Below are 11140 nucleotides of genomic sequence, written 5' to 3'. Positions count from 1 at the left end.
CCATACGGCATACATGCTTTTGGCACCCTCACGTCCACTCTTTTATCTCTCTCTCTCTCTCTCTCATTTCTTAATCTAGCCCTCTCTGCCTCACCACTGTCTAGTTGGTTTGCTTTTTATTTTTTCTTCTTCTTTACCTCTTCGTTTAGACCGCCAATCGTTCATGATGTTTCACTAGTCAAGAGATTTTACTTTACAAATTTGAGATTATAGTGTGCTCTAAGTCCTACGCATGGTGGGTTAGATTTTAAGTTGTCTTTAAAAACAAAAACAAAAGCAAAACTACTCCAGCCTACAGTTTGCTTCAAGTAATATCTGTTGTACCCCGTTTGACTTTTCTTTTTGTTATTATCTGTAAACACTAACAGCCAAATGTACCAAATGCCAAATATTTGGCACATTTGGCACACCAAACACAAAAATTGAGCATCATCAGATGTGCCAAATTTTTGCAACATTGCGTTACCATTTGCTACGGTACGGACGAAAATGACAAAACGCGTTTATTATTTTTTTTAGTCGCCTCTGTCAGCTCCTCCCTGCCGCTTCTATTTCGTTCCTTCTCTGATCTCTTTTCTTTCTATTCACACACACACACACAACAACAACAATGGAAAACGAAGAAGAAGTACTCGCAACCTCAAATGAACCCCTAGACCCAAACCTCCACAAGAAGCACATCTCAATGATCGAGCGACTCGTCCACCGCCACCACCGCCGCCTCTTTCCTCTCCCGCTTCTCTGACTTCAAGCGCTCCATCGACTCCCAACTCACGCAGTCCCGACTCACCGACCCCGCTCAACTCAGATTTCACCTCGACAGCATCTCCGCCTCCATTTCCGACCTCGAAAAGCTCGACGCCGAGTCCTTCTACTTCTTGCCCTCCTATGAAGTCCACTCCTCTCTCAAAACCATCTCCGATCTCAAAAAAAAACCCTTGAGAATCTCAACTTTGAGCTCATTCCCAAGAAGAAATTCTCTTTCAAGAACAAAGCCTCCAAGCAAGACCGAGACCGATTAGTCTCTGATTCAAAACAAATCGCGCCGGAAAATGCCAATTCGTTTTCAGTTTCGCTCGAGAAATTGAGTTTCCAGGTGAGAGATTCGCCCAATTTGAGAAACAAAAACAACAAGACTTTGGTGAAGAATTTCAAAGGTTTGGAGATTGGAGAATTCACTGTTTCGGATCTCGATTCTTGCGAAGCGAGACTGATTGGTTCAGTGAGAGCATTGTTTGTTCTGGGCCGATTTTACTATCATTAAAGTTTTTTTTTTTAAGATGGCGTTAGTGAATGTGGGTTTGTGCCCGTGATGGCTAGTCGGTGTTGTTGCTGTTGGTGGCCGTTGTTGCGGCAATAGTGGATGTGCCGTTGTTGTTGATGGTGATGATAGGGAGGAGATAATATATTATTTTAATGTGTAGTAAATATTATTTTAATGTATAGAATTGAATGATAAAACATCTGATAAATGAAATGTTGTAAAATGATGTGGTAAAATAATAAAGTAGGCTTTTGGTGTGGTAAAATGACATTTTTTCTTTTTGCAACATCTGCTATGGATGCTCTAATGCTAGGTACACAATAATTTTTACATAATTCTCACAACATTTTTAAGTGGTGAATGTTTACTAGTAATAATCTAAGTTTACAATTGATATTACTTTTTACTAGAAGTAATAACTTGTCATCTAATTTTTTTTGTAAAATTATTGTAAAAATGTGGTAGACGTAACATAACCCATTATTAAAACTGATACAAATATATAATATATCATATAAATAACAAAATATACGGTATAATTGGTTGTTTGATAATTACTTTTTAAATTTACACTCATTCAATGAGTATTTGTTTTAATCTTAGTCATTATACTAAATGGATTGCTTATATTGAAAATGAAAATTGTTAAGAACTTAATTCAATAATTTATTATTTTATCTCTCTTAAAGAACATGTGTTACTTTTTGTTTTTGAATAAAAATAGTTAACTTTTGATATTATTACTTGTTTTGGATATATCTAGCTCCTATGTAATATATATATATAAAAAGAGAGAGAGAGAGAGAGAGAGAGAGAGAGCTCTTATGTGGTAGTTAATTACACTTTTTTGTAGCACATATGGGAAAATTCTTAGATACTCCCGGAGTATAGTGAAATGGTGCTCCCTCCTCTCATATTCATGGTGGACCCCACCATGAATTTAATGAGCGGACCCCACCATGAATGTGAGAGGAGGGAGCACCATTCTTCATACTCCGGGAGTACCTAAGTATTACTCGCACGGAAAATTCTTAGGTACTCCCGGAGTATAGTGAAATGATGCTCCCTCCTCTCACATTCATGGTGGACCCTACCATGAATTTAATGAGCGGACCCCACCATGAATGTGAGAGGAGGGTATGAAACAATTAAAGCCTTAAATTGAATATTGAATTGTGTATATAATACTATCTTAGGAACTAGAATTTAATCATCTCTTCTTCTTTTTTTTGGCTCCCCTAAAGACAAATTCCTAACTTCACCACCGCCTATCAGAGTACCTGCAGCTACAGGTAAGGAGTAAGGTATAAGTCACTATAAGGAGCCGCAACATGCGGCTATTGGGGGAACTCAAACTCATGACCTATAGCGTACTGGCCCAAGAACTCAACCCTATCTTTTTTTCTTTAGGAGTAAGTCAATAAAATTTAATTGAAATTAACTGACTTTTGCATCTCTCTTTTTGGACGGAAGGGAGAATAAACAAATAAACTCTTTTACATCCTCTATCCAGATTTACAATGATCAACACATTTTTTTCCAACATGTGATACGAATTCTTGACATGGACCATGTTTTACAGTGTGTTTTTCGTTTGTACCAGTCATACCTAAATAAGAAGAAATGGTGCAGGCAGCATTAAAAGCTTTCCCTTTCCCCTGATGAGTGCTTTAAAACCGTAGTTGTTCAATAATAGACGTAAGTTTAGACTTTAGAGAGTAGAGACATATAATAAACCACGTATTGATGGTAAGTGTGAATGTTATGAATTGGACCACGTGGATATGCATGGTCCATCTTGACTAGGGAAATCTTGTTGAACATGACCATTCAATTACTGCGTACAGAAAGAAGGGAGAAAATAAAGGAAAGTGATTAAATATTATTTCCAAATTAAATGAAGATTTTGTTATCCTCTCATTTAATAATTGAAATACTTATTCTTGTCACCAGATTTGGCGTGGAAAATCACTGCATGCCCTCTAAATCTTACTCACAGATTTTGTTATCCTCCTAGCAAGGTTTTTTTTTTTTTTTTTTTTTTTTGCTGTGCGTCACAAAATGATCTAGTTTCCTCAGTGGATGCCATGTCAATGTACTAGCTACTTAAGATTCTAGATAAAATTTTAGAATACATCTGCCACTATTGAAATTGTTGAATTATCAACAGCAAAAAACAAAAAACGAAGAAGAAGAAGAAAAAAAGAAAGAGATAATAGAAATAAAATAATATGCATATAAATACTAAATTGCCAAATTCAGCAAAAAAGAATACTAAATTGCCAAAGTTACTTATAATCCTTACCATTTTCCCCCTTCCTTCTCCTCTTTTTTCGAAAGGTAAAATTATAGAATATTTCATCAGGTACATGAGTTCATATTCCTCCACTTTCATTATAACTAAAAATTTATAAAATATTCTAAGAATATAATATAATGAATGCATACTTCTTATTCATTATGTTGATCCCAAAAATTAAATTCATATTAAGACCTATAATTTACGTGGGAAGAGGAATATGCATCGATGCATGTATTGTGCGAGGGGAAGTGTGCTAAGGATTTTTTTGTTTTTTAAAGAAGAATTTGCAAAGGTCATTTAGTTTGCTGTGCACCACAAAGAGATTTACTTTTCTGGAGTGGATGCCACGTCAATGTACTACTACCTAAGATTCTAGACAAAATTTTAGAATGTGTCCAAACTTTTTTTTTTTTGGTCTTGAGAATCAGAATATTTGCTAACTAAATGGCAGGGAAAAACCATTATGTTTCCCAACTCTTCAATAAATTCTTACTTAATCTGACACAATAAGTGGGCATTGGGTGTGCATTAAAATTATAAATTATTTTATTATTCAGCTTATTTTTACTATTATTTATGAGTTTTGTAGTACTTTTTGGCACTATTTATGAACTCCACTGTACTATTTCAACTAACTTTTACTTTTATCTATAGTACCTTTAGCAATAAGTTTTCAGTTTCAACAAAATAAACGGTATTCAAATAAACCCTAAATGTCTACTCCCCTTCTCACATAAATGGTAGGCCTTATATAAATTTAATTATTTGGATCTATTGAATAATTAAGGAGTGCGCATTCATTATACTATATTCTTAGAATATTTTATAAAGGAAAAAGTTTGGCTTCAACCACCAATAAGAAGATGACATGTGTCTAGTCATATGCAATACACATGCCTCACTTGATTCGTTGGTTAAATGAGTCATTTTCATTGTACATGACAATGACTAATGCTATTTCTCTATTAGTGGTTGAAGCCCAAAACTCAAAAAAATGTTTGGAGCAAAACTTTGTTGTTCTATAATTTTTTTTTTTTTTTATTTGATAGTTGTAGTGGGAGCAAGGGATTTGAACTCATGTTTCCATTTGAATATTCTATAATTTTACCTTCTTAAAAAAAAGTAAAAGGAAGGGAAAAAATGGTATGGATCATATGTAAACATGGCAATTTAGTATTTATATGTATATTCTTTTATTTCCGTTATCCCTTTTTCTTCTTCTTTTTTTGTTGTTAATTCTACAATTACAATAATCGGGGTGGGAAGATTTTTTTTCTTTTTTTTGATAATGGGGTGAGAGGATTTGAATCTTTACTATTTTTGTGGGAAACTTCACGAGCTATAAATTGAACTACAAGATTCTTGATTATCCCTCCAAAGATTCAAATGGGGTCTAGAAAAATATACACACTTCAAACATGAGTGTTTTCTACCAAATTGTTTCTAATTCAATCCATGAATTAAAAGATACAAAAAATTAGTTAATTAAAGGAATAAAATGTGCTTTCATGACTTTTAATTTTATTTTATTCTGATTATCTGCTAATATTTAAGACTGTGTAATTTTGGAAAAATCTTAAATCCAAGATAATTTCTTCTTCTCTCAATAACTCATACAGATTTTTTTGATAAAAAATAAATATGATATACAAAGAAAATAATAATAGTCTTTAAATAATATGGCATCTATAAAATAAATAAATAAAAGAATGTACTCAGTTTTATATAAGTCATATTTGGGATGATGTGTCCTTCCATTAAATCATTTGATTCTCTCAAATTTTTAGTAAGATATGCAACATGTGACATTTATTTAATTTTTTAATGCCAGATATCTTACATCTAAATAAAATAATAAAAGTGATCCGTATTTAGTTGAAAGTATAAAAACAAATAATTAAAAGAAAAAAAAAATTGTTTGATAAAGTTGTTGATAACTTGATATCTTTGGCTTTTATAAGGACCCAAATTTTATAATATGATATAAAAATTGATATCAACAATTAAAAAGAATTGAAAATTCAGTAGAGGAAAAGTTAATAAGACAATTAAGTTTTTATTAATCTAAAAAATTGTTGTGCAATTTGGTGCAACCACTTGTCAATTAATATATATATATATATATTAATAGCCAAAATTAAAGAAAATTCAATTAGATTTTTATTTGATTCTTAATTTTGAGCCACATGTCTCATTCAATTAGATTATAATTTGATTCTCAATTTTGAGTGTAAAATCAAAAAGTCCAAATCCAATTAGATTCTAAATTAGATTTCAATTGAAGTCTAATTTCTCATCATGTGTCTATCTAAGTTTTTAATTTTTGTAGCAAGTGAATTACTGAATACAAAAATCGAAGAGTCTAAAACCAGTTTTTAATTTTTGTGGCAAGTAAATTATTGGGTGCAAAAACCGAAGAGTCTAAAACCAATTTTATTCTAAATTATATATATATAATTTGAACCATATAATTGTGATTATTTTTAATTGTACCCGTACACATGCAATGCACGGGACTACATACTAATTTCTTTGAAAAGAAGATAATATTCGCTTGGCACAATCAAATTTCGATCAACTTTTATTATATATTCTTATAAATAAAATTAAAAAAAAAAACCTGTTATTATATAACATATGATATCATTTTAACATAAAGTAACGAGAATGATATCATCTTAAGGATGGGTTGGATAAAAAAATTAAAAGAAACCAATTCATCTTTAAAGTAAAATTGACAATTCAATTGGAATTAAGATTCGAATCACTTTATTTATTGTCTAATTATTGAATTATTAAAAAAATTATAGTTACAAAAATTAGAAGAAAAATAAAAGAATTAACTTTTACCAAGTCAGTTTGAATCTTCTACCCAAAGTCAAAAATGATTCCTTACCGCGGTTTCTCACTTTCTTTACTTCTTTATTCTTAACACAAGTGAAAGAGTCAAACAGATTTTTTATTAAAAACAAATATGATTTACGAAAAACAAATTAAAACTCTTTTAATAATATGGCATACATATAATAATAAAAATGAATGCACTCAATTTCTAGACAAATCATATTTATTTAATTAATTAAAATGTTTTATTTTGACGGAAAGTAATGGGAGTTATGATTTACCCCATTTGTCCTATTTAGTTTGTCCTGTTTAAAAAATCAAAATTTTTAAGGGAACATCATTTATTGTCTTATCTAACTTTTAAAAATGTATTAGTTTCCAAAACTACCCTTAAATAAAATTAATTTTCTTTTCAATTGGATTAGTTTTGAAAATTAAATAGGGGTATAATAGAAACATTAGTAAATTAATGACTTTTATTATTAGAAACATGACAATATTTTGGGACATTTCAAAATAGAATAGATGACAAACTAAATGGGACGGAGGAAGTATATCTTAATTGAAAATTCAATTAGAATTGGGATTTGAATCATCTTCTCATTGTCGCTAGAGCAAGTTAACCACATGAATTCTAAAGTTAAAAAAATATTTTACTTTTGATTGGCCTCATAATATTATGTCATATAACTTTCTGTAACTTCTTATTTTAATATATATTTGTAAATTGAATTTAAACTATATTCTATACTTAAATCATAACCTTAGTTTTCTCAACAAAAAAAAATCATAACCTTAGTATATTATATTTTCTTTAATTAAATAGTAAAATATATAATTTCATATATATTTTTTAGAAGAATATAATTTCATATATAAATATAATCATAATAAATTATTAATATTATAATATATAGTTCTATATACAAACATAATCATAATAAATTTCAATTAATAATTACCATAATTATAAAAAATTTATATTTAAACCAAAAAATTGTATTATGCCAAACTTTTTCGTGTATTGACTATAAAGTTTGGCTCCTGTAGGGACACGATTTTCAGACCAAGCTCAAAATGTAAGGGATCTTGGCCTAGTGAACCCTATACAATAAATTTGTAGAGAATGGGTCAAAGAGCTAGGTTTTAGTGCATGGATAACAGTTAATATGGTTTTGGATGATGAGCCAACAAGAATTGAATCTGGTTTGTGCGAGAAAGTTTGTCCTCGGCACAGTCCGAGGAGCTCTGTTCTAGTATATATTGGATGACAATGGTTACAAGAGTTGTTGAGATTGCTACAGTGCTTTCTCTTCTCCTTTTTTCATCCCTCCCTTCTCTGGGATCTATACCCTTATTTATATTACATCTTTCCCTTCATCCTTACCCTACACGTGAACTACATGTGGACAGTTGATGGTTTACGCTGATACTTGTCCCATCAGCCCCCTCTAAAAGTTTTTTGGGGTGACTGTAAGGCTGTCATAATATTGTTCATAGGTCACTTCCTCATTAATGCGGTGGTAGCAGCTTTTCCTTAGATATTTTTGAGTCTTTATCCCTCTTGTACGTTCATGATGCTCATTGCTATCATTAAAACTTCTTGAAATGTCATCCTTGATCATTAGGATCTATACCAAATTTGTGTTTAGTTTTATCCGAGGAGATAGTACTCCTCGAACTCGGACCATCCATGCTTCTCGGCCAAAATCACACGCTCTTGGCCAAATCCCAAAATCCATGACCTCACAGCTCCAAAATATATTTAGATCCAAATTCGGTCCTAAATATATATATATATATAAAGATTTGTTTGGTTTGCGTTTGCGTAAGACGCTTTTGCGTTTCAGCATTTTTTTTTTTTTTTTTACTAACCCAGCGCCTGTTATATTGTTCATGGGACATGAACAATGCAAGAAGGCAAGTGAACAATATTTTTCTTGTGAACAATAAGCCAAAATTTTTTTTTTTATTATTTTTAATTTTCAGTAAAATAAGCGGTATCTAAACGCATACATAGTTTAAAAAACGTCTGAAAGACAAACAGAAGAAGCAGCTTTTACCAAGTCAGTTTGAATCTTCTACCCAAAGTCAAAAATAAATCTTTTCTCAACAAAAAAAAAAGTCAAAAATAAATCCCTACCATGGTTGCTGACTTTCTTTCTACTTAACTGAAGTCAAAAGTCATCTTATTAATTCAATAAATAAATAAATAATCCTATCAAAAAATATATTTATGTATATATATATATATATATATATATATGTATTAATAAAGAAAAAGTACAATGAACTTGAAGAAGGAACCAAATGTCATGGTTCACAGAACTGGACATTGGTGAATGGTGAGACCTTTTCACACCCAGAGAAGCAGTGGTGACATGTGGTCCCACAAAGAAATACTGACTGCCCACCATAGAAACATGAACAATCCCTGAGGACCAACTCAATATTCCTACGTGTCACCTGACCAACCACACCACTTTCCTACTTCCATCACAGCCAGACCATTATAGCACCCACACGAACCGCCGAGTTTGCTAAAAAAATAAACTTCAACAACAACCAAATTGAACCTACTTCCTTCCCTATTTTAAGAATGTATTAATTGTCATCCTTAAGAAGCTCTCTCTCCCAAATAATAATTAAATAAAAGCTTTTTTAAGAAGGAAAAAAAAAAAGCTAAAGTAAACTAGTAAAGTAATCCATTTTTCAAATTATGTTTGTTGGTTTAAATTTAAATAGAACAAATAAAAGGTAAATTGTGAAAATATATTTATTAATACTCAAAGTGATCTTTATTTTTAATAGGACTTAAAAGTGTTCTTTAGATGTAGCCAAGATTTGTTTTGTCCATAACTCAAACTATAAAATAGTATATTATCAACGTTCCATAACCAAACTGTAACATTTATTTTTTGCTGTTATTGTTTATTTTTAAGGGTAGTCAAGTGTAATTTTTCAAAAAGAAAAAAACAAATTAAGGCATACATAAATAAATCATCCTATGAATTTGAAAGTTTCTGTATCATATATTTGATACTTCAAAGTTATTTTTTTTATCATAATATTAACTACTAAGAAATCAAAAGACTTGTTTAAATGTCTTATATTTAGATTAATCTTTTAATGACCATCTATTGATAGTTTTTATTTTTATTTAAATTATTTGAAATATGGTACTTTTAGTCACATTAGAATTTGAAGTTATTCAAGGATTACAATTATTGTACTGAGTCTTAACTCTAAGGGCATGTTTAGCATGTTTGGTGTACTTAACAAACATTACAATAAGCATAATAACCTATCATAATAGTAATGTTTGGTGCACTTAACAAACATTACGATAAAAATAATAATCTATCATGATAGTAATCTTTAACGTAAACTACATATTTGGTCTCTATCCTTTACACCATATTTCAACTTGGTCTTTAATATTTTAATTGTATCAATTTGGTCCCTAACTTTTTAGTGTTGTATCAATTTAGTCACTATCGTTTTATCTTGGTTGAAAATTAATGATATGGCAAACGGTCAAAATAAAATTTTAATGTATTGTCACATCAACGAAAGTTAATTTTTTATTTTGGTCATTGGGCACGTCATCAATTTTCTTCCAAAAAATAACAGTAAAAACTAACTTAACACGGTATTGAAAGTTTAGGGACTAAATTGACACAATTGAAAGATTATGGACCAAACTGAAATATGATGTATAAGATAGAGATCAAATACGTAGTTTACCCAAATCTTTATTATGATCGGAATAATACATAGAATGGAGATTGATAATGTAGAATAAAAGATGTTATAATGGAATAACTATTCTACTTCTTTTCAAAAGTTTAGTTATAAAATTATTTATTAAATACAAAAAGTTTACATTTTTAGAAAATTTTAAAATTTAAATTTTGTTACATGTATTAATGCAAAACTATTATAGCTGCTCAAGGGGGAATAATTATTATTTAATTTAAAGATATTCCCTATAATGTAGATGTAACCAAAAAACTAAATAAATTTCACATAAATAACCATTCTATTAAAAGCTATTAATGTATCCCCAACTTATCCTAACACTAGGCACAAAAAAAAAAAATTGTATTTTTTTATTTTATATATATAATTTTTATTTTGAAAATCTAATTTATAAGTGAATAAATTAATTTAAAAATTAATAGGAGAGTGATCCTATTTTTTAAGCAATGTTTTAGTAGGAGGTAGAGTTGCATTTTTACCAAATTGTTTTTTAGTTTTATTTATACTTAAACATAGAGGTATATGACATTTTTTAATTAAAAAATAAAAAATTCAAATAGAAAGAGTCATAAATAATAGTATAGATACAGATAAATAATTTAGATTCTTTTGATTTAGGATAATTTTCACTTACACAACAAAAAAAAAAAATGTGACGAATAAGTGAATAACCTTTCCATTTATCGAAAAGGGTGTCAAGGGGGAATGAATGATTATAGAGGCTCACCAAACTCAGTCCAAACTAATACAATCTTTATATTCATAAAAATAAAAATAAAAATAAAAATAAAACTAATACAATCTTTATATTTCTCAAAAAAACAAAAAGGAAAAAAAAAACTAGAAAACGCCAAAAAACTCTCTCTCTCTCTCCCTGTTTCTCTGTTTTTCTCTCTCTAGGCTCTGTGACCGATCGGGTCAAAACAGAGCCAAGAGATTATAAGATTTAAAAAAAAAATAAAAAAATT

General features: G+C 29.9%; 1 pseudogene; it reads left to right on the top strand.

Moving 5' to 3' along the window:
* The first annotated feature begins 610 nt into the window (after positions 1–610).
* On the top strand, positions 611–1264 carry LOC142609140 (tubulin-folding cofactor C-like; annotated as a pseudogene).
* The last annotated feature ends 9876 nt before the right edge of the window (positions 1265–11140 follow it).

Source organism: Castanea sativa, chromosome 9 (genome assembly GCF_040712315.1).
Source record: "Castanea sativa cultivar Marrone di Chiusa Pesio chromosome 9, ASM4071231v1".
Classification (NCBI taxonomy): domain Eukaryota; kingdom Viridiplantae; phylum Streptophyta; class Magnoliopsida; order Fagales; family Fagaceae; genus Castanea; species Castanea sativa.
The sequence above is the reverse complement of the archived record's forward strand: the minus strand, read 5'-3'. Positions and strand labels throughout refer to the sequence as shown.